The sequence below is a fragment of the Ciconia boyciana genome, chromosome 8 (genome assembly GCF_034638445.1).
Source record: "Ciconia boyciana chromosome 8, ASM3463844v1, whole genome shotgun sequence".
In the NCBI taxonomy this organism is placed as follows: Eukaryota; Metazoa; Chordata; class Aves; order Ciconiiformes; family Ciconiidae; genus Ciconia; species Ciconia boyciana.
In genome coordinates this window covers 7377432-7398524 of record NC_132941.1, presented here as the reverse complement: position 1 = coordinate 7398524, position 21093 = coordinate 7377432, and the positions used below count along the sequence as shown (strand labels likewise).

At 46.8% G+C, this 21093-nt stretch overlaps 1 long non-coding RNA gene across 2 annotated transcripts; it reads right to left on the bottom strand.

The window, feature by feature from the left end:
* Nucleotides 1–90: 90 nt before the first annotated feature.
* Nucleotides 91–19823, bottom strand: LOC140655261 (uncharacterized). Of its 2 annotated transcripts, none has more exons than XR_012043736.1 (3): nt 19535–19823; nt 17877–18049; nt 91–13433 (listed from the first exon to the last, which is right to left on the bottom strand). It is a non-coding gene; the product is annotated as an uncharacterized lncRNA (long non-coding RNA). The 2 variants fall into 2 exon arrangements; XR_012043735.1 differs by having other exon boundaries at nt 91–9946.
* Nucleotides 19824–21093: the final 1270 nt, after the last annotated feature.

Below are 21093 nucleotides of genomic sequence, written 5' to 3'. Positions count from 1 at the left end.
TATTGCTAATATACACAATGTCACAATGTAGCAGTTAATCTGAAAAAAAGCAGGGAGAGGAAGGACACCAATAAACCACAAATCTTTGTTTAATTTGGATAACCATAATCAAAGAACACAAAAGCCGATTATGACTTTGCCTCCCACTGCTTCGCTGCCTATTCATGCAGTACGTCCTGGCTGGCCTGCTGAAGTGCAACCTGAAGGAAGCTGACAAATAATTCAAGTCTTTTTTTTTTTTTAAGATAATTTGCAGATTGTGTCCTTAGACTGTTTTTCTTCATCTCAGCTGCATAAAATAAACCCATTGGGGTGGTAGTTGCTAATCTTGCAGCCTGAGACAGCTTTGGAGGTTTACTGATGATGTTAAAGTGACTGCCAAGCAGCAGAACTCCATCCAGAATTACAAGTGACCTGGATGTGAAAAAAACAGAATTGGATTTTAACCCCTACATATACTATCTCCTGGTCCAGCTGAACTATTGTAGTCCTCAGACATGGCAATTATTTTGTCATTGCAGGAGAGAGAAGTCAGATCAGGTCAAAGGGGATATATGTGTCCTGTAATAGTATTTCTCATCCATCAGTACCTGCTTACCTATGTCTTAAAAGTCCTGCAGAGGTATAAGAAGCAGAGAATCCACCTGAGCCCTTGTAGGATACTGCACTAACACACCATGGTCATTACCCCTGTGAAAGCAGCTCTGGAATCTCTGCACACTGTCATGCAGATATCCCTTTGGAGTGTGTAGCTGGTCTCCAGACAGCCTGAAGCTCACAGAGTTGTTCTGTGACTTCCCTGTCCATCCCATGGTGGAACATCTCACCTTGATGGGTGCCTTTGGAGAGGTTATGCACTCTCCCCATGCTGCACCACGCCTGTGGATCGGAGTGACCCCGCTGATCCTGGGTGCTCTTTGGTGAAGCATGTACCACGTCAAAGTGCTACAGAAGAGCTAGTTACTGAGAGCAACACGCCTTGCCAAACATCTGCTCGCAGTTCACAGGAATCCTAACAGCCGATGGAGCAGGGATGAGGCAAACTGCCCCCTGGCTCTACTGAAACATTCCCCTTTAAGCAGCAGCCGACTTTAATTCTGGTTTAATGGAGCAATGCCTGTAACTGTCATCCCAGCACCAGCCTTTCCCCTGGAATGACAGTGATCTTGAGTTGCCTCGAATAACTCTCCAAGTGGAGCAGCTCCCCTGGAAGCTGTGAGATTAAACCCATGTGGCATCTTGTTACAGGAATCAGCGGAGAGAGGATTATAGATGTGCAAGTGGCAGCCACTCTCTGGGGAAGGTAGGGAAACATCTGTTAACATCTGCAGCCGGCCTTCCAAATCCCCAGTGTGGACCAGACCTAAGACTGTTTCATGGCAAGATGGATACCAGGAGGAGGACATCCCGAAAGGTGTACTGACAGGGGAAAGTCCATGAGTTCTTGCTACGGTTTGTTGCTTTCAAAAAGGGCCAAACGCTGTGGCTCGTTAGTAGAGTTTTGTTTGGTTGGTTTTGCTGTGATTTTCAGAGAAGGATTTCTCTGTTTTTACTTTAGAAACATGAAGCCTTATCTTTGTTTGGCTGGAGGATCTCTAAGGATGCGTGGAGAAACAGTAGGATTATGACCTTACTAGATCAAAAGATAAAAGATAAGCAATCAGGAAAGGAAGGATTATTTCTTAAATTGCTAGGAACTTGCTGTTGCTTGTTATCATCTATTTAATTCAAATATCGGAAAGACACCTGGCATAAGAATATAGATGTTTTGAAGATTCAGGTGTCTCATCACTTTAAAAAAACCTCACACCTACTTTCCACTCTATTAAAAAAGCAAAGCAGAAACGGGAAATGTCTTGACAGTTCTCAAATAGCAAACACGTTCTTTCAACTAGATTTTTAAGCCTCTGTTACATATGAAGAGTAGGTGTAAAATATATTTGTTTCTTTTACAGAGCACCTTTAAATCAACTAAATAAATGTTGCTTCCCACTACACAAATTGTCACTTAAGCCAGCCTTTGTGAACTGCAATTTCTACCCATCTCTTGGTTTTGCTGCCTGAAACAGCATTTAAAATATTTTCAGCTGATGATTTTTAGATTAAATGACATTTTAGATTAAATGACTTAAAATACAGCTGATGATTTTTGGAAGCAAGCATTTCAAATAAGGTTGACTGTAAAGAATTTGCCTGGCACTAAACATCTGCTGTCAGTGCTGTTACAGCGCAGTGCCACAAACCCTTCCTCACCTGTGGGATGCTAATAGATTTATTGCAGTTGAGATGAAAGATGTCTAGTCCATAAGCCTATCCTGTTTCTCCCCATTTTCTTTCCCCAGTCCAAACACCTGTGAAAGAAAGTAGTGTTTGTGAAGGTAGGAGTCTGATAGCACTGTTTGGAGCCAAACATAACGTACAATCCTCCCTGAGGAGGCTAACTTGCCATGGTCCTAGCTATGAGGATTTGCTAATCTAGCCTCTACTCCAACTCCTATCCCCTGACAAATTTGCTGTGCCTCTAAATCCTGAGCACCAATACCTCTACAAGCACTTCTCCTGAGCCAGATGTACTTACTGTCTTCCAGTGTACCATAAACTTCATCTCAAATCAAGCCCCCTAAAATTTCAGTCCTAAACTTTGAGCACAGCTCTACCCAGTGAATCCTTACTAGTAGGGTGAACCTTGTTAGAGCATTAACCCTCACACAGCCCAGGGAACGGCATACCCATTCTCTAGAAGAAGGGCTGATAGAAAAATCAACTCATTTGAATTCAGCTTGGAAAAATTTCCACTTTATGTCATGCTTCCTGCCAGCAGAATGCAAAGCCTTTTTATCAGACTAAACCTTCTCCAAATCCCTGGGCAGTGGGTAATGATGCCTACTTCTATAGTGTACTTCAAAGCATTTCTTCAAAGCCTTCACTACCTGCACAGCACCATAATGACCTTTATTTTACAGAGAGATAAAGCCATGCTCGGGAGCAGTGTAGGCCAATGGAGTACGGTGCAATGGCACAGTATGGTCTGCATGCGGATCTGTACATAGTGCTTTGGCTGAGCGATGTGAGTGGTAAATTGGAAAGTGCTTCTAGGTCACAGAAAAATGAAATCATGCAGACAGTTGCTCCACAGGCTAGTGGGCATTAGCTAATGCCAGACAGGGTGGAGACCTGTAGGCAAAGGTAATTCCTCCCACCTAATACAAATCCTTTAGCATTGGGTGCTCTGGGGCCACCTAAAGCAATCTGGCCTTGGCTTCTCTTGTGCCAGTTCCCTGGCTGCACTGCTCCGTCCTACCGTTCCTCCAGAACAGCCTTCCCTGGCTGCTGCAGTAGGCTCTTGAAAGGGAGGGATGCCACAGCATGGCAGGGAAACCTGCACAGAAGAGCTGCTCTAGACTGGTTAAATTTGCCCGGTTCCCCTAGGGTTTACAGATCGATGATCCATTTGCAGTTGAGAGAGTGTCCCTAGGAGTCCTCCACCTGCTCCTAGTCCCCTTCTCCTCCAGCCAAGAGGTGCTGGGGAACTGCAGACCTCCTGCGTGCCACAGCAGATTCCGAGTCCTAAACCCTGTTTAGGATCTCTAGAATCCCTCCTTAAATAGAGGTTGTAAGTTCAAAGCCAGCCCCAAACACCTAAAACAAAGGAAAGACAGTAGACATTTTCACTTGTGAATTTTCATCTGCCAGCAGAGGAGCGAGTGTAGATTTCAGAGAAATAAGAGAGGGTTAGTTACGCTTCCTTGAATAATCCACTCTTGTCAACAGAGGTTGCTAATAGAGGCTTTGCCTGGGCATTTGGATGGAAATTAATGCATTGAGAAGACAAAGCCTTGTGCAGTTTGCAGACATGACACTAGCTCAGTGAACAGAAATGATACATCAAGTTTTATTATAGAAGATTCTTGGTAGCCATGTTTATTAAATGGCTTGCCTGCCAACAGATTCTCTGTTGTTTTCCTTCTGGCTTGCTGTATCATATATCTCTAGGGCTTCAGATGGAGCATCTCCCCATACACTGCACTTTTTAGGCTTTTCCTCCCATGGTATGATTTTAATGAGCATCGCCTTTAAAGCCTGTGGGCATCAGCAGATACAAGACTTCCAGTCTGCCCAGCTCTGAGATTCATTGCACTGAGATATTCTCATTCTGAGTTTCTAGTCTAGCCAGATTCCTTTGCATGATCTTTCTGGTTTCCCTGGTGTTTGTGATTCCTTTCAACTTCATGTCACTTTTGTGAATGCCTGTCATCCTTTTGTCAATCCTTATTTAGAGTCATCAATAAAAATGTCAAAAAAGACCAAAGACCTGATTTCTGTGATGCCCTAATAAACATAATTCTATAACACAGTAATTCCCTGTTTAGTATTCGTCTTTGTTTGCAGCCGCTCAGCTGTGATTCGGTCCATGGACTATTACATTCAGATCATCCAAAGAGCTAAATTTTATGATATGATTTTATGATATAAAATGCTTTACCAAATCCAAACATGCTCACAGATTTTTAAGATCAGAGAGAAGCATGAGAGCATCAAATCTGCTCCTTTCAGTCCTTGGTTGAGCATGCTAACGGGTATCACTAAAGCATCTCTTCCAGAATGCCTGGAGTTGAAGACCCCATGAGATGAGAAATGAAATAATTTGCTTCATTAATCACACACATTGCTTTTTTTATTTTAAAAAACTTATTGTTAAATTTAATCAGGCTTCACCTTCTAGACATTGTTTTTGTGTCTTTTTTCTCTGGATTAAAGATTGTCTAGTACCCAGTTTTTTCTTGCTATGCTTATTGATGTTTCATGCAGTGATCTTTTGGGGTTTTTTTCTTTTTCTTACTAACACTGCTCTTGATTCTGCAAACTCTTCTGCAAACACACGTACCTGTGTGTAGAAGTCAGTCAGTCTCTGTGATGAGGAGAATCTGCTTTCACAGGGCAATTTGCAGACTTTGAACTAGCGTTTCTAATTCTACCCATAAACAGCTATCCGTCAACTCTGGCAAGGCTCCCTTTCCTGCACATCTTGCTATCGCTTGTGGGTTCCCTGATGTACTTTAATTTTCATCTCTCCATACATAACTCATTGTTAATCATTTAAAAGTTTGGGTAAAGTTCAAGACTGCCTTTAAACAATGGTCCTGATTCCCTACTCACTCAAATGTGGGCAAATGCAGAGTAACTGCTTTGAAGTCAGCGATGGAAAACGGGTATAAATGTCAGGGGAGACAGACACAATCTTTTTGATGTCTCTGGAGCAGGTCATGCAGAAATAGCATCCCAAACAATACCTATGACCAGCTGTTCATCCTGTGCCTCCAGTCATTCTCCACATACCTCAGATCCCATCTCCCAGCTGACAAGAAAACCAACTAATCCAAAAATGGAATTACCTAATTTTCTTCCCCATTATCTAAGGCTCATAATAGAAATGTGAAACGACCTGCTGTATTCCAGCAGCAGAACTGAAGATGCTAGTTGACTCGCAGCTCTCAATTCTCACTACATCATATTTCCATTTGCAAAGGTCAGGGTCAAGCCTGGTGGGGTTTTTTGTTCAGGAAAAGCTCCCTACAGATTAAATGGGATTATTTCGGAGTTGAAGAGGGCAGAGGGAAAAAAGGAAAGAAAGAGCTGCAGGATTTATTTAATGGAAAAAGCCTACTTCTCAGGTGGTATAATTGAGGGTAGTTCTGCTGACTTACACCGGTTGAAGACTGGGAGCATCCTGTGCCTGTGCTCCACTCTCTCACCCCATAAATTGCGGCCAGGATGATCGAGGCTTCACTTTGTCCTTTCATTTCAGCCAACAAGGGCTGTGTCATGCCTTTCTCTGTGGGAAGGAGAGTGACTCACCTGCCATGATGTGGATTTGGGGATTCCCCAGAGCCATCAGTAGAGGAGAGACAGGCAGCTCTCTCCTCACACTCGTCCCTGTGATGAATAGTAATCCCACAGGCAGGGAATCGAGAGGACGGAGAGATATTTAAACATTTTGTTTACTTGCTCTACCTCTGAGTCCAAATATATGAGTGTCTAGGTCTGGGCTTCAGCTTGAGAGCTGTAAACAAGGACCTGTAAGCTATCTTAAGCTTGTAAATCTCCCCGTCATCCTGAGAAATCAACTGACGTCATCAGTCAGACCCACCAGAACACATTTCATTACGCTCATTACTCAGGGTCAAAAGCAAACTCCAGCGCAGCCCGCAGAGCTCAGAGCTCACCGAGCAAACAGAAAACAGGGCGAGCACGGCACCCGTAAGGAGCCCGCGGACCGGGCGTCAGCGCCAAGGCAGTCAGCAGAGCTGAGGTGCCTCCTCTCCTGGGCTGAAGCATTAGATGAACGTGGCCAGCAGCCGGCTGTGATGCTGGGCAGAGCCGGCGGTGTGTTCAGTTCCCTGGCATCGAGGTTGCCAAGGAAGCAAAGTTGCAGGATCTCCTCCACGACCATCTGTGTTGTCTCATAAGGCATCAAACACGTCAAGGAGATTTCTCCCGTGGGCCATCATCTAGGCACTTGCCGGTGTGTTTGACTTGCATGGTAGTGAAATGCCATAAAGTTAAATGAATTATTCCAAAAGTGGAGAAGGTGAAAAGCGCTTTGCTGTGAGCTTAGTGCCACAGCAGTAGGAAATGATTTTGCTCTTGGTTTTGAGCTTCACAGTGTCAGAAAGGCCCACTTTTTATATCTGAGTACCAGACCTCTACATCCTTGTTCATGTGCCTAAATGAGTGTCAGCCCCAGGCTATGAATTCAGGCCAGGGCATGTTTGCCAGGGCAACAGCTTTTCATAACACGCTGCTCTCAGACCAGCTTCCCCGGCTGCATGGCTTCCCATGCACGGCACCACTTCGTAGGCGTGCAGGCGATGGAGGGCTCAGGACCTGCCTGCAGTTTAGTGACAACAGCGGTAAAGACATCCTTTCTTCCCCGCCATCCTTTCGCAGCAGAGGCTGCAGCGGGACGGTGGAAGCGCAGGTTTCTCTGGGGACGGTGAAGCCAGAGGGATGAAAGGGAGCAGCTTCTGTGAAGTGAGGAAGGGGGAGAGTGAGTCTGGCAGGAGCACTGATCCACGTCCTGCACTGTGAAGCTGCTGTACAGCACATCGGGGGCTTTTTGGAAAGAGAGGCCAAGCCCTGGCTGGCAAACTTACATCCAGACAGTTGCGGTGATGTATGGGATGTGATTCATGTAGCAAACGTGCTCCCGTGATGGAAATCACTTTTCTGGAGAGTTGATGATGCTTGGCATAGGTCAGTTCATCTCTCCTGGTTCCCTGCCCCTCTGCCCTAGGTCCTGCAGGACACAGAGACCACACCTCACCCTCCACCAGCCCCAAGCATGGCTCAGGTTGGAGGAGTGACTGACGGCGTCGCAGGGGGTTGGGTATATTGGAAGGATGGGCGGTTGTCCAGATCCATTTGTGGGCAGCTGAGAGTTGCTCGGGAGCTCCGGCAGCCTGGCTGAGAACAGCTTTGCAGCCCCCACTGAAAAGCTGCCCATGGCTGTAGGGAGGCTGCAGTGACTTTATGCCACAGGCTATGCAGCCTGGGCTAGATAAGCAGATTGCGAGGGAGCAAAGGGGTCTAGAAGAGGGTGTTTCTTGGTTCGGACTGCAAATAAGAGTGGAAGTTGCAAATAGGGCAAATCCTTGGTGGCAAACAGCAGGAGGAATGAAAGCTGGAGACTTCCGTGCTCCCGTGTGAAAAGGTGTTTGGGACTCCGGGGATAAGGTAGTCCTTTAAGCTCCTATTTCATTCTGCATCAGGGTGCAGTCAAGAAACAATATGAGAACAGTGATACGACCAGGGGACAGGACTCCAGTTCTCAATGAATAAGAGGTTAAATCCAAGCAATTTTGTAACTTCTTTTCCCAAGTTCAGGACCATCTTGCGGAACCTTTGGGGATAACAGAAGGAAATTTTCCTCCTCATTGAAAGCATCATTGCCATGCGATGCAGGCAGGCTGGGAAGAACCATGGAGCCGCATGTGGTGGAAGAACAATGCCAGCCTGCCTCAGAGACTGGTGCAGCTTTCTCTCCTGCTATATTTCAAGAGGTTTTTAGTAACTCTTGGGTCCTCTTAAAACAGATTGTCTGATTCTTGGCAGTATATTTTGAGCGCCCAATTTGTTTCATGGCACAGAAGCATTTGTGGACCATGATGTTTCTATGTCAACACGTGCTTGAGGAGGTAATTTTTTCAGCAGAAGTGGCAGGTGTTAGAATCCAGATCAGAGCTCTCTCCACATCATTATTTTTAGTAAAGGACTTTTTTAATAAGACATGTTGATATGTTTTCTCTATGTGGGATGAAAAGCACTTTTAGGCTCATGCACGGAATTTCGCTTTGTAAATCTGTGGGAGTGCAGATTTTCTCCGCTCTTGTCCACTCTTGTTATATTGCCTTTGTGAAATGGGAATAATAAACCTTGTCTGCCTCCTGAAGGGCCAGAGAATTAACTCTTTGAAGTTTGTAAGACCATATAAATGCCTTGCTATTATTAAAGTTACTACTACTCGGGGCTTTTAAACAGCTGCCACATTTCACTTCAGAGGAGGTTGCCTTGAACTGGTAGGTGAAGCGAACACAGTATATCAAGGTGTTATGCTGAAAAAAATCTTTGGGATCTGTTAGGTTGAAAGGCACTATATAAATATGAGTTATTTGTAGAAATGGATTTTATAACCCTATCATTCTCCTCTGGTGTACCTCTTAATCTAAGGGTTTCAGTATCCTTTATGAACACTTAACAAGACCTGTATTAAGCTTCAGGCCTCTTCAGTGCACATATTTTACATTTACATTGAGTCAATGCAGCGGGGACAGATCCATTTTTTTGCCCAGCTCACACAGCAGGTCAGCGATGGACCTGACTGGCCTGCTTTGGTAATTAGCAATTCATAATGACCCGCTGCACAGAAAATAGCAAGAGAAATGCGGTAGCTTTAGGGAGAGGTGGCCTCTCAATGCTGCCATGGTTTTGGAAGATTCACTGCCTCTTCCTGTCCTTGCAGCTTTCCTATAAATAGCTGAAGACCGATGGTCTCATTTAACAAATGTGGGCTCCCGCTAAGTGGGTTTGGATGATAGGCACAAGGGCCAGTCTCCAAGCCTACACCCGTTCCCATACCTTTCATAAATACTGGGACAAGAATAATTAAAGCCTGTGAGTGTGCCAATTAATGCAGTTATGGAGACTCAATGGGTAAGTTATACAGACTGGGAAACTAAGGCAATAAGCTGGTATTTCAGACAATTCTGTATTCAGAATGCCAGACTTCTGTTTGCTAGAAGATGTAGGATTTAGGTTCGGATAAGCTGAGGTCTTATAGGTCTATTAGGTTCGGATAAGCTGAGGTTCGGATAAGCTGAGGAAGATGCTGAGGTCTTCACTACTCCTTGTCCCTTCATTTCTACACTGGAAACCTTTTGAATCTGCCTTGGATCTTTGTCAATGGAGCAAAAACATTTTTTCTAACCTTTGGTTTAGTATTTCTGCTTGAGGAAGAAAGAATCAAATTTTGATCCGTGATACTTCAGCAGTGCAGAATGACACTGATGGACAGTAGCTGTTTCAGCCTGTGTCTGGTAACTCTCCCTGAGCTTTCAAAGCCGCAGAGCAACAGCAGAGCAGTGCAGCTCTCTGGCCTCTTCTCAGGCAAAGGCTCTTCTCGTGATGTCCTCAAGACAGCGTGTATGGGAAAGTAGCAGTGTGTTAACGTGGAGTGGAGGAAAGCCAAGAAATTTGTTGCTTGATTTTTCTAGTGTCAAGCTTAGACCAAGTTCTGTAAGCCAACAGAGGCCACGGGCATGCATGGACAAGCCCACGGTGCTTCTCTGGGCACAGGGTTGCAGGGAGGTTCTCCATCACTCGGTGAGCCATCCCCTCTCCGTGGGAAGCTCCCAGCTCCTAGTGCTGGAACAAGGTCTCTGTGCACCATCTGTCAGGGAACAGAAAGCAGCAGGGTCAGAGTCCTTCCAGTCATCTCTGCAACCTGCTTTCAGGCCTCCCCACCTTGTCTTTATCTTCATAATATTTAAAAAAGAGCAAACACTAGGTTTCCCCTGTGCTTGTTAATGAAGCCCATGTCCTTGGCCATACCAGATGGTGAATTTGTCTGGTCTTAACTCTGGTATCTCCACAGGTGCATGCAGGCCACAAATCAGTATGTGCAAAGGAGACTGTTATTGCAGGGAATGGACTCTAAACCTCCTTGCGGGAAGGTGCGAAGCAGGCAATCCCGAGAGCAGGAGGCTGCCCGCACAAGGTGAGCTGCCGGCAGGGTTGCAGGCCCTCTTCTGCTGCCTGTCCCTGCCTTGCCTCTGCAAGCTCACGCTGATGTGCTGCGGAACGTGCCACCCTGCCCACCTCTTCTTTCTCCTGAGTGGGAACAGCATGGGGAGAGGGATGCTGCTGACCAGCAGGGTTGTGTTTGGATCCCTCAGCCTTGGCCTGAAGGGACCTTATCCATGGCCAAGGGGAGAGTTCAGTCAAAGAGTCTGTTTAATCATGGACAGCTTTTTTTTTTGCCAGTGATGTCTTTGCTGGCTGATAAGTCACACATCAGGCAGCTGCAGACCAGCTCACTCTTGAATTGCAGCCTTGGCAACAGTTCCTGCATGGTGCCCAGGTCTGGGACAGTGTTTTAGCACTGAATGGCTCTTGATTTTCCAGATGCTTCCCAGGAGCCTGAGACATTCTCTCCTTCTGTTATGCCTACTAAAACTTTTCCCACTGCGCTGGCTCACAACTGCTACACGCTGCATCCGCTGCCTGGAAAGAGGAAACTGCTTGAGGCAGGGAAAGCCATGAGCCGGCTTGGGCTCCTGGAGTGATCCACCCACCCCTCCCAAGCCCAGACAGCTTCAGGGCATGAACAGTCTGATGAGCCTCTTCCCTCGTCTGGGAGAACTGCTGTTGCTTTCGAATTTATTATCTCTGTCGCAGAAGGCTGTACCAACGTATCCTTTAGCCTGCTGCAATGGGCACATTTGCAGGGGGGTGCAGGGGTACGTGCGTGGACATGTGTGCTCTCCCCTGTGGGTCAGGACCAGGACATGGGTATCCAAGTCCCTGAGAGCCTCCACGCCATCTGGGTCCCTTCACTAGTTTATTTGCCTATTGATTTCAGGCACACTGAACGTAGCCCCTTAAATGCATTTGTTGCTTTATGTCTTCAAAGTACTCAACAAGCATTAGATACTTAAACTTTCTAGTGTGGCCTGTAAAATAGGTAAATATTGTTCTTGCTCTGGAGCCAGAGAAGTGAAAATAAGAAGATACAGTGGCTCCACCAAGCTGTCCCAGAAAATTGTGTTAAGGCCAGTAGTGAAAACTCCTGACTGTGGATGGCAGCCATCATCAGTGCTGCCACGGGCATACATATGTGTGACATCCTTTTCTAGAGGAATTAACAGTACAGACCTCATTTGTCATCACGGTGGTATGCCGAGATGCAGCAAGAATTCTGATTTCCAGCCCTGTAACCCACATGGGCTTCACCAAGTATGGAGTTGCCAGAAGGGACAAAGTGGAGCATGGTCCCCGTTCTCAGCATCACTGTGTGCTAGATGCTCAGCTGTCTATGCTCAGCTGCATTTACAGGTGCCATGTGAGTTAGAAAATGAAATACTGTGAGACAGCCTCTTCTTTTACAGCCACTTCATTTACAGCTGCCAAGTAAATCGGATTTTGAAGAGGCATCTCAATTTAGGATGTTTCTTTCCACCAAACCACTGAAATTCCCAGACAGGTGAACTGTGGAGGCATGAGGGTACCCTGGATGTGAAAAATAAAGCAGCTTCCTATTGCTGCTCTCTGTTTGAGCTAAAATTTCCCTATGAAAAATATGTAGCTGCCAGCACTGTGGGTGGAAATTATTTGCCTTACTTTTTTGAATAACGTGACTCTTAATAAGAAAAAAATACAGCCTAAGAGCTTGACACCGTTTTGCCCAGTTTGATGATCAAAAGTGCTTTTGCTCTTTCTGCTGCTCCTGTTGTTTTACACAGAGGAGACTTCAGTAAACAGAGAGCGAGGCTGCCCAGGCAGTGGCAGAGAAGAGGATTAAACTCCAGGAGTGAGGCACAGATGATACCTGGAGGTGACACGTTTTGTACTGAACATTTCATTAGCTCCCACAAAGCTGTCTAGCTGATGCCTGTTCATTAGCCACATACATCCCAACCCAATTGCCCATGTAGCTCTGCAAGGGATCCCATCGCTTTATCCCAATGGTGCTGCATACAAAGCAGGAAAGCTCCAGATTTCAAGCTAGCCCCTCAGTAGGAGATATAATTAGGGAGTCTGGTCCATCAATATTTCACCGCATCTCTGCTCCATGAGGGAACGGGCTGTGGGATGTTTCTCTGTACCTCATGTGCTTCTCAAACTTATCTCCTTGACAACTCTTTAGTTAAACAAAGATTATTTTGGAACTGGAGCTGTCAAAAAACCCAGCAGCTCCAGGAAGTTTTCTTGTTAAAATATGTTGGCTCGGCAGCACCATCTTCTGTTCTGCCCTTTACACAGCCTTAGATGTCACCCTTTAAAAATGAGCACGTGTGCCTTGGTTAGCTTGGGGCAAAAGAACAGTTTGAATAAGATTGAGTTAATGTTTTCCATGCTGGGAGTCGAAGCCGTAAAACAGATATAGCACAAGAGATTGGAAGTGCGAGTCCAGCTCTGAGACGGTCGGGGAGGCCGCGGGGTTGTGCAGGCAGCAGGGACCGGTAAACCCTGCCCGTAGCGGCACCTTGCAACCATGGGCAAATCGTTCTGAGTCAAGTGGTTTCCCAGGTGAGGTACCTTCACTTTGGTGGTTGTAATCCTGCTTACAGGATTTTTTCAAGGGCCGTGACCCCCTCTTTACTGCAGTGGTTTCGGGGGAGCGGGAACTCCGTGCCTGCTCTGCACAATCCATCTTGCACGCTCGCTGAGCCCCGCTTTCCCCGGATTTTTGCTGTTGGGTTTGCTAGGCTTTGAGGTGAAGGTGTTCCTCCTTGCCAGAAAAGTTGCCTGATGGTTGCTCTTTGGTGGTGCTGCATAAACACCAGGTCCCACCTGGCAGAGCCCAGGGAGATCCAGGGACAGGAGAGGAGGCAGGGGGAGAACTGAGGGGAGGAAGGACTCGGAGGAGCCAAGGCAGGCTGGGGACTTCTCATACAACAGCGAAAAATCAGGAATTACAGGAGGAGCTGCTCCTTGTCCCACTTCTCCACGGCACATTGGGATTCAGGCAGAGATTTGTGGCATGAAGGTTAAATTAGGAGGGCAGCTACAGTAATTTCTCCTATCTTCTTCTGGCTGCCTGCTGCCTCTTCTCAACATCCTGCATACATCCTCTGGGCTGGCAGATCACCTCCTTTACCTCCAAATACAGCTCTGCTTCTTCAGCCCACCATATAGGCAACTGCCCACGTGTATCACTATAGTGTTTGTGAGAAAGAGAGAGAATATCCGTATTTACCTTTTACTTTAGAGTATTGTTGCAGGCCCTAAGTAATAAATATCTGAGCAGTGCAGATCCTTGCGTGGCAATCATCACACAAGAGAAAAGTGTTCTTATGAAAAATACAACAAAGCCCTTAAATGTACAACACAGCAGCTTTCTCGTAAGAGACACTCTGTGGCAGGATTCTGCAACACAGAAGTCTCGCTTTAATATACAGACCAGGGCAACGTAAGAAATACTTGGAGAGCAGCCACAGCTTTCACAGCAGCTGATGCGACATTTTTGTCAGGATTAAGTTCATTTCAATTATAGAAAGGCTTGTGATCACCTGCTAGGAGGTTTTCAGCAGTTCAGGAGGCTGAGGGTGTGTATACAGCTATATTTAAATACCAAATGCGTAGCATACTCCGGCACCATCCCATTGGCAGAGCACTCTGCAGACATCCCCTAATTAAGTTTTTAAGTATAGACTCCTTCTTCCTTTATGGCTTGATATGAGTGGATTTTTTTAGAGATCCACATAAATCCTAATTTAATTTGGAGACAATTTAAAGGAACTGAGGAGACTGAATAAAATGGACATCGTGCTGTGCACCGCTTTGTTACTGCTGCGTTGCTCAGGCTATGCCAGAAGAGGGCTAAACATTGTACCTTTTGGTGCTGCTTCAACCCTTCACTTCACACAATGAAACCATGAAGTGCTCTGTCCCAATGTAAGTGCACAGATGCCAAGGGAAACCTCAAAAAGGAAAATGTTATTTTGCACAGAGATTGATGGACAGTGCAGGCAGCAAAAAGGCTGAGAAACCCGTGTGGAAGCCTGGAGCCCCCCGTGCAACCTCAGAAGGAGAAGAAGAGGACTGGGAGCTGGGGCAGAAAATGAATGTCCAAGAAGTGGTGTATGGAAGGAGGATGCACAGTTTCACATGGCCCTTCTGCCAACCACTGACCCCTAAGGTCTCTTCCATGATTTAACTGGGCCCAAGCAGCCAGAGCCTAGTTGGCTGCACTGTGAAAGGGAAGAGGCTTACGGGGATTGTTCAGGGTTTTAAGTGAACGTTTTGCACAGTACTTGCAGTCTGTGCCATTTCCCTCCCCACTCCAACTGCAACACAGACCTCTGGGGGTCCCAAAATTTAATCATATTAAGACTTTGCCCTTCTTTGCCCTCATCTGTGGGAGGTTTGCAGAATTAGCAGCAGATGGTCCTGCAAGAAATACCAGTATCCCTGTTTGACTGCAGGAGAAGGCAGGTATGAAGAGGGGCAGCCATTCACCTCCTGCTTTGCCTCCTGCTCCCCATCGGGTGTCTGTAAGGAATGTCACGTTGCAGGGCTGACCAGCAAGGTCACCACTGATGCTCCCACTTCCTACAGTGCCTGTCTTGTCATCATCAGGACCCGCAATCGCTGTGAAGATGGCAAAAAAGGGACAGAAAACAAAGAGGCCAGAAGACTCTTACAGCTCAGGCAGAAGGGAAGCCTTTCAGGGCAACAATGGCAAGGGCTTGGCAGCTGGGAAGTGCTTCTGGTGAGAACATCTGGCACCTCATCTTCTGATGGCCATGCTGGCAGGCAAGTCACAGCTATCATTTGACCCGGGGAACAATGTGGTTTGATTGTCCTTTTAAAAATAAATTAGGAAATGGCTAATGCCAATTTTTAAGAAGTGTCAGAACAACAGAAGCTCCCTAGCACTTTCCAAAGTGCTGCCATAAGGTTGTTCTTGAAGGAATTAGTTTTGCCTAATTAAATATCTCCACAGAGCTCTCCAGGTATCAAACCAAAACATCAAAAAGCAGCACTTTGCAGACTAATGGGAATCACACTGAAGACTGGCATCGCGCAGAGGGACCTGGACAGGCTGGATCGATGGGCCGAGGTCAATTGTACGAGGTTCAACAAGGCCAAGTGTAAGGTCCTGCACTTGGGCCACAGCAACCCCATGCAACGCTACAGGCTTGGGGAAGAGCGGCTGGAAAGCTGCCCAGCAGAGAAGGACCTGGGGGTGTTGGTTGTCAGCCGCCTGAATATGAGCCGGCAGTGTGCCCAGGTGGCCAAGAAAGCCAATGGCACCCTGGCTTGTATCAGGACTAGTGTGGCCAGCAGGACTAGGGAAGTGATCGTGCCCCTGTACTCGGCACTGGTGAGGCCGCACCTTGAATACTGTGTTCAGTGTTGGGCCCCTCCCTACAAGAGAGACATTGAGGGGCTGGAGCGTGTCCAGAGAAGGGCAACGAAGCTGGTGAAGGGTCTGGAGCACAAGGCTGATGGGGAGCGGCTGAGGGAACTGGGGTTGTTTAGCCTGGAGAAAAGGAGGCTGAGGGGAGACCTTATTGCTCTCTACAACTGCCTGAAAGGAGGTGGTGAAGAGGTGGGGGTTGGTCTCTTCTCCCAAGTAACAAGTGATAGGAGGAGAGGAAATGGCCTCAAGTTGCGCCAGGGGAGGTTTAGACTGGATATTAGGAAATTTTACTTCACTGAAAGGGTTATCAAGCATTGGAACAGGCTGCCCAGGGAAGTGGTGGAGTCGCCATCCCCGGAGGTATTTAAAAGGCGTTTGGATGAGGTGCTTAGGGACATGGTGTAGTGGTGGTGTTGGTAGTGTTAGGTTTACAGTTGGACTCGATGATCTTAAAGGTCGTTTCCAACCTATACGATTCTGTGATTCTGTGTGCTGAAGTGTTAACAGGTGGAGTGGATGGTCACGATGGAGGAGTGGGAAGACAAACCTCCCTTTCCACCTCTGCCCCAAACAACGCACTTCATCCCCCATCTCAGCTTACCCATCTATTAAATGTATGGAAAATACTTCCTATAGCATGGATTTACCCAGAGAGCAAGCTAGCTATGGTCACGGAGCGGTGCGTCAGAGGCTTCGAGGGAGCTGAGAGCTTTGGTGTTTTTGCATGAGGTTCGGATGAGCGGGGGTAGAAGCCCTGGTGGGATCTGGAGGATTACATCTCTCTCTGTACTACAGCAACAGGACTCTCATTGCTTGCAAACCCTGAGCATTCAGGCCTGCCAGAGGCCGGCTCCCAAATCTCTCTGTTTTGTTGTACGTTGCAGCAGAGACGGACCAGAGGGTTGAGCTGCATCCTGGAAGCAGAGGGCTGCCGCCGAGTCCTGCCCTGGAGCATCCTCTTCTTGGATTGCTAATTCACACAAAAAATCAAGCATTTTTGCTTTCAGCCTGATTCAGTTACTGTCACTGGCTCCTTTTTAAGTCCCTAGGAAGTGGAAACCTTGTGTTACAGCCGGCTCTGTTGCTGCCCCCAAGTTGTTGTTCTCAACTCCTCCTCTTTATCGAAGAACAGTGCATTAACATCCGTGGCCATGTTTTGGCAAGCTGGAGAGATTTTTGACACTTGGAAAATAGAGCTTTTTAAAATGTTTCTTACCTCAACACCTTCCATTTTATAAAGCTGGGACTATTCATTACAAATCAGGTGAAATGAAAAAAAGTGGGAAATAGCAAAGTCCTCAAAAAAGTATAAATAGCCAGTTGAAATTGCTGGTGCGGCTTGGTACATGGTAGAATATAGCCATTCAGTGCAGGCTCACTGAATTATTTCTCAAACTGGTCTGAAAAGCCCACTGGCTTTACTAACTATTATGAGCATTTACCCTATTTATAGGAGACATTTCTACATAGTGCAGACTCGGGATGAGATTCAACTTGATGGCCTTGATGCTCCTGGAAAGTCCTCCCTGAGTCAGCTGCTGCAGTTCGCAATGCAAACATGGTGCCTTAGCACAGCATGGGATCATCTGCCTGCCAGGCAGGAGCATCTCACCCTCTTAAAAACAGTCAGATTACCGATCCCTTGCAGCAGACAATAAAATTATCCCAAGATAGGGTGTTTTTGGCTTTTTTAGTGGAGTGACAGACACTCAGATGAATGGTTTGCATGCTGGATGATTTCCATTGACAGGGATAATCTTGCTGCAGCAGGGAAAAAAAAATCAAAAAATTACCTTTTGTTTTGTAAAGCCACTGCAAATAATGAAGGATATGAACATAAATTATCAGTGCTGTGTTTCTATATCCATCTAAAAGTTTCTATTTATAGCATCTCATGTTACCGTTGGCCTGATCCCGATAAATGCTGAGTAATAGCCACAAGTCTCCCAAGGGTGGATAGGGGCTAAAGATGATTTTAAACAGGAGGGGGAGCTCTCTCTGCACCAACTGCTGGGGAACCACTGCTTGCTTCAGGCAGAAAAAAATGTCAGGGGAAAAGCTATGCTCACCATTTTGTTCCTTACGTGTTTTCTCATATGTCTGCAAGAATTTCACAGGCTATTTAGCTGCAGTAATTTGGTTTTATATATATAGTAATGCTCCATAAATCTAATAGTAAAACAAGCTTCCACGCAACGTGTGCTTTCATTTGGTCCAAGAAGAAACAACGTACCTGCTTCATTGCAACAGCTTAGGTTTTTGGAGAAGTTTGGTACAGGAAGGGGAGAGTGCACTTGTCCCATCCCTTAGAGGTCTGCAGGTGAGAACCTTTCCTTTATCATTTCAGGAAGTTAACAGAATGCTAAAAGCTGTGCAAGACACAGCCACACTTGATATCTGAATTTCCTATTAAAAAAAAAAAAAGTTCAGGTCAGATAAAAGTATTGTTGCCCTTCTGACCTAAATAAATTTAAAACAAGATCAAGGACTCACAATTTATTTGGAGGGAAGGGAAGGGAAGGGAAGGGAAGGGAAGGGAAGGGAAGGGAAGGGAAGGGAAGGGAAGGGAAGGGAAGGGAAGGGAAGGGAAGGGAAGGGAAGGGAAGGGAAGGGAAGGGAAGGGAAGGGAAGGGAAGGGAAGGGAAGGGAAGGGAAGGGAAGGGAAGGTGCTGAACGATTCATTTCTTTGACTCAGTTTTGTGCATGTACAAATATACAAAATCCTTGTTTTCTGAACAGCAGGACTCAAACAACTGGGGGCAGATTCCTTGTTCCAGTTTCCGGCTGTTCTGGAACCCCCTCATTTCTCACTTTCAGTAATACCACTTCTTACTTTTCAGTTTGTTTCGCTCTTTTGTATGCCTGAGGCAAAATACATCCACACATCCACGCACACGCTCCCAAAAATCAACCCCGCGGAAATCCACTGCCCGGGCGTTTGAATTCCTGCGCTGTCTGGCGTTGCCATTTGGGCGGAGAGGGAGATGTCTTTCTGCCCTTTGGCTGTCTGAAACCAAAGCTAGGCCTAAGGGACACGGGTTTCAACCAGGCTCAACCCCACCAGCAAGCGCAACATTGGGCTCAATTCCACATGCTCCAGAGAAGCAAAATGCACTTTTTTTTTTCTTTTTTCCACAGAATCATATAGGTTGGAAACGACCTTTAAGATCATCGAGTCCAACCATAAACCTAACACTACCAAGACCACCACGACACCATGTCCATAAGCACCTTTTAAATACCTCCGGGGATGGCGACTCCACCACTTCCCTGGGCAGCCTGTTCCAATGCTGGACAACCCCTTCAGTGAAGTAAAATTTCCTAATATCCAGTCTAAACCTCCCCTGGCGCAACTTGAGGCCATTTCCTCCCCTCCTATCACTTGTTACCCGGGAGAAGAGACCGAGAGGTCTCTTTTTGTCTCTGGGAGTTCTTCCTGAATTTCTAGGTCGGTTTTTCTTTCCCATTTCCACCCACCCCCCCCGAGCCCTGCAGCAGGACCCTCCCCCGGCCCCGGTCGGGGCTCCGACGCCACGAGGTGGCAGCAGCCGGTTTCCAGCGGGACCCGCCGGGCCGGGCGAGGCGGCAGCGCCGGGCCGCGGAGCTGGGCCTGCGGCTGCCCCCTGCCCCCCGTCCCGCCGCTGCCCTCCTTGCCCTCCCTGAGGAAAGCCGCTTCTTCGTTACCCCCCTCGGTAGCCCCGGGGGGGCCTTCGCTGCGCGCTGTAGCTGCTGGGAGGGGGCACGGGGGCGATGCAGCCCCAGCGTCGCTGATACGGGCGGTGTTACCGACAGCCGGCCCCCTGCCAGGGTGGTTTAGGGCTGGATTCAGCAGGGCCGGGGCTTAAGGAGTCCTCGCTGCCCCTGCTGGGTGGTAAAATAGGTCTCTCCTACCTCTGTCCTCTGGGATCCCTAAACGGACCTGTGGGAGTTTAGTTGTATTTCCTCTCATGCTTCGCGCTTCATCTCATCCTGTCCATTTGAATATCAGATGTAGTTTAATTCTCCTGGCTGTTAACACACTGAGCAAGTACGGCAGATTAGCAGCCCTTTCATTCGACTTCCCAATTTTTCTTTTTTTTTTTTTTTTTTTTCTTTGCAATAGGAATGTCTTAACTCATAAGTGAGAATTAGTTTCCGATTTACTGCTATGGACAAAGCAGTGCGTGGCAAAGATGTGTTTCCTTTTCGCACACTGTGTTGGTTTTGGCTGGATTTCAAGTCTGAGCTCTCCCTACATATATGTAGGCATATGCTAGATGTTTATGCACTATTGTGGTTGGTGCTAGACAGCAAGCATTGCCAGACAAGCACACGTTCTTTTTTCCTCTTTTGCGAGGGCTTTATCTTCGGCTCAGAACAGGAGGGATTTCAGTCTGCTGGTATCAGTTTGATTAAGAATACAGAACATTTTTCATTATTTCTTTTTTTGTTTGTTTCTTCCCTGTTGGGATATTCTCAAGCACTAGGAAATTATGCAACCAAAATTACTGTTTAACTTGTAATTGCAACAACTCATAATTGCAACAGCCTTTGGAGTCAGTTTATGCCTGACTGCTGAAATAGTTTTGTTCACTGATAGAATATTTCTGTGTTTGGAGAAGAAAGCCTGTGGTACATACCCTTAAAGCCATGACTTATGGTTTGGTCTTATAAAAAGATGGGGAAAATCATAGGGTTTGTTTTGTTTCTTAGCCTAGGAGAGCCATATTCACCTCTCAGCTTTGGTCACAAAATTCCTGGCAGATTAATGGCATTTCAGGACTGATTTACCTCTCTGTATTTCATAGTTACTTCCATGAGGCACACAGGGGTCCTCAGCATTTCACAGCGACAACAGGACTGAGATGTGGACCTGCCTGTGCAAATCTCCCTCAGCCAGCAGCAGATAAGGGGCTTGGGGTTAGAACAGTCCCAGACCCACCGAGAAGAAGGAAATGGGGCCAGCGTACCACATATTCACCAGTTCCTGGCAAACCCCTCTCAAGAGAGCTCCACCAGTTTCCAAAGCTGCATGTGCAAGACCTGCGTTTATGCACCCGGGTGAGATGGGGAGGAGACACCACACATCTTCCCATCGTAGGCCAGGCTCCGTGTGCGTGACGGGCAGCGCCGTGCTGAGTGACTGCCTTTCGCTTTAATGGTAGCTTTAACAGCAGCTGGAACAGCAGGGATGAAAATTGATGCAACTCTCCCAGCAGGTCAGTGGTCTCATTAGGTACATATTTAACAGGAATAAATTCCAGTGCTGAGCCAAACCGCAGCATTAGAGGTGAAGTCAGAGTCCCTGCGAAACCTAGTGTCCTCTGAGCGCTGCTTTAATCTCTCGCCTACTTTTGGTATTTACATTCATTCATTCATTAAAGGTTTTTCGTTTGCCCAGGGTAATGTATCATTCTTCCCAGTGGAGCTCAAATTTTAGCCAGGTACAAGTCATGGCAGAGCTCTGCCAA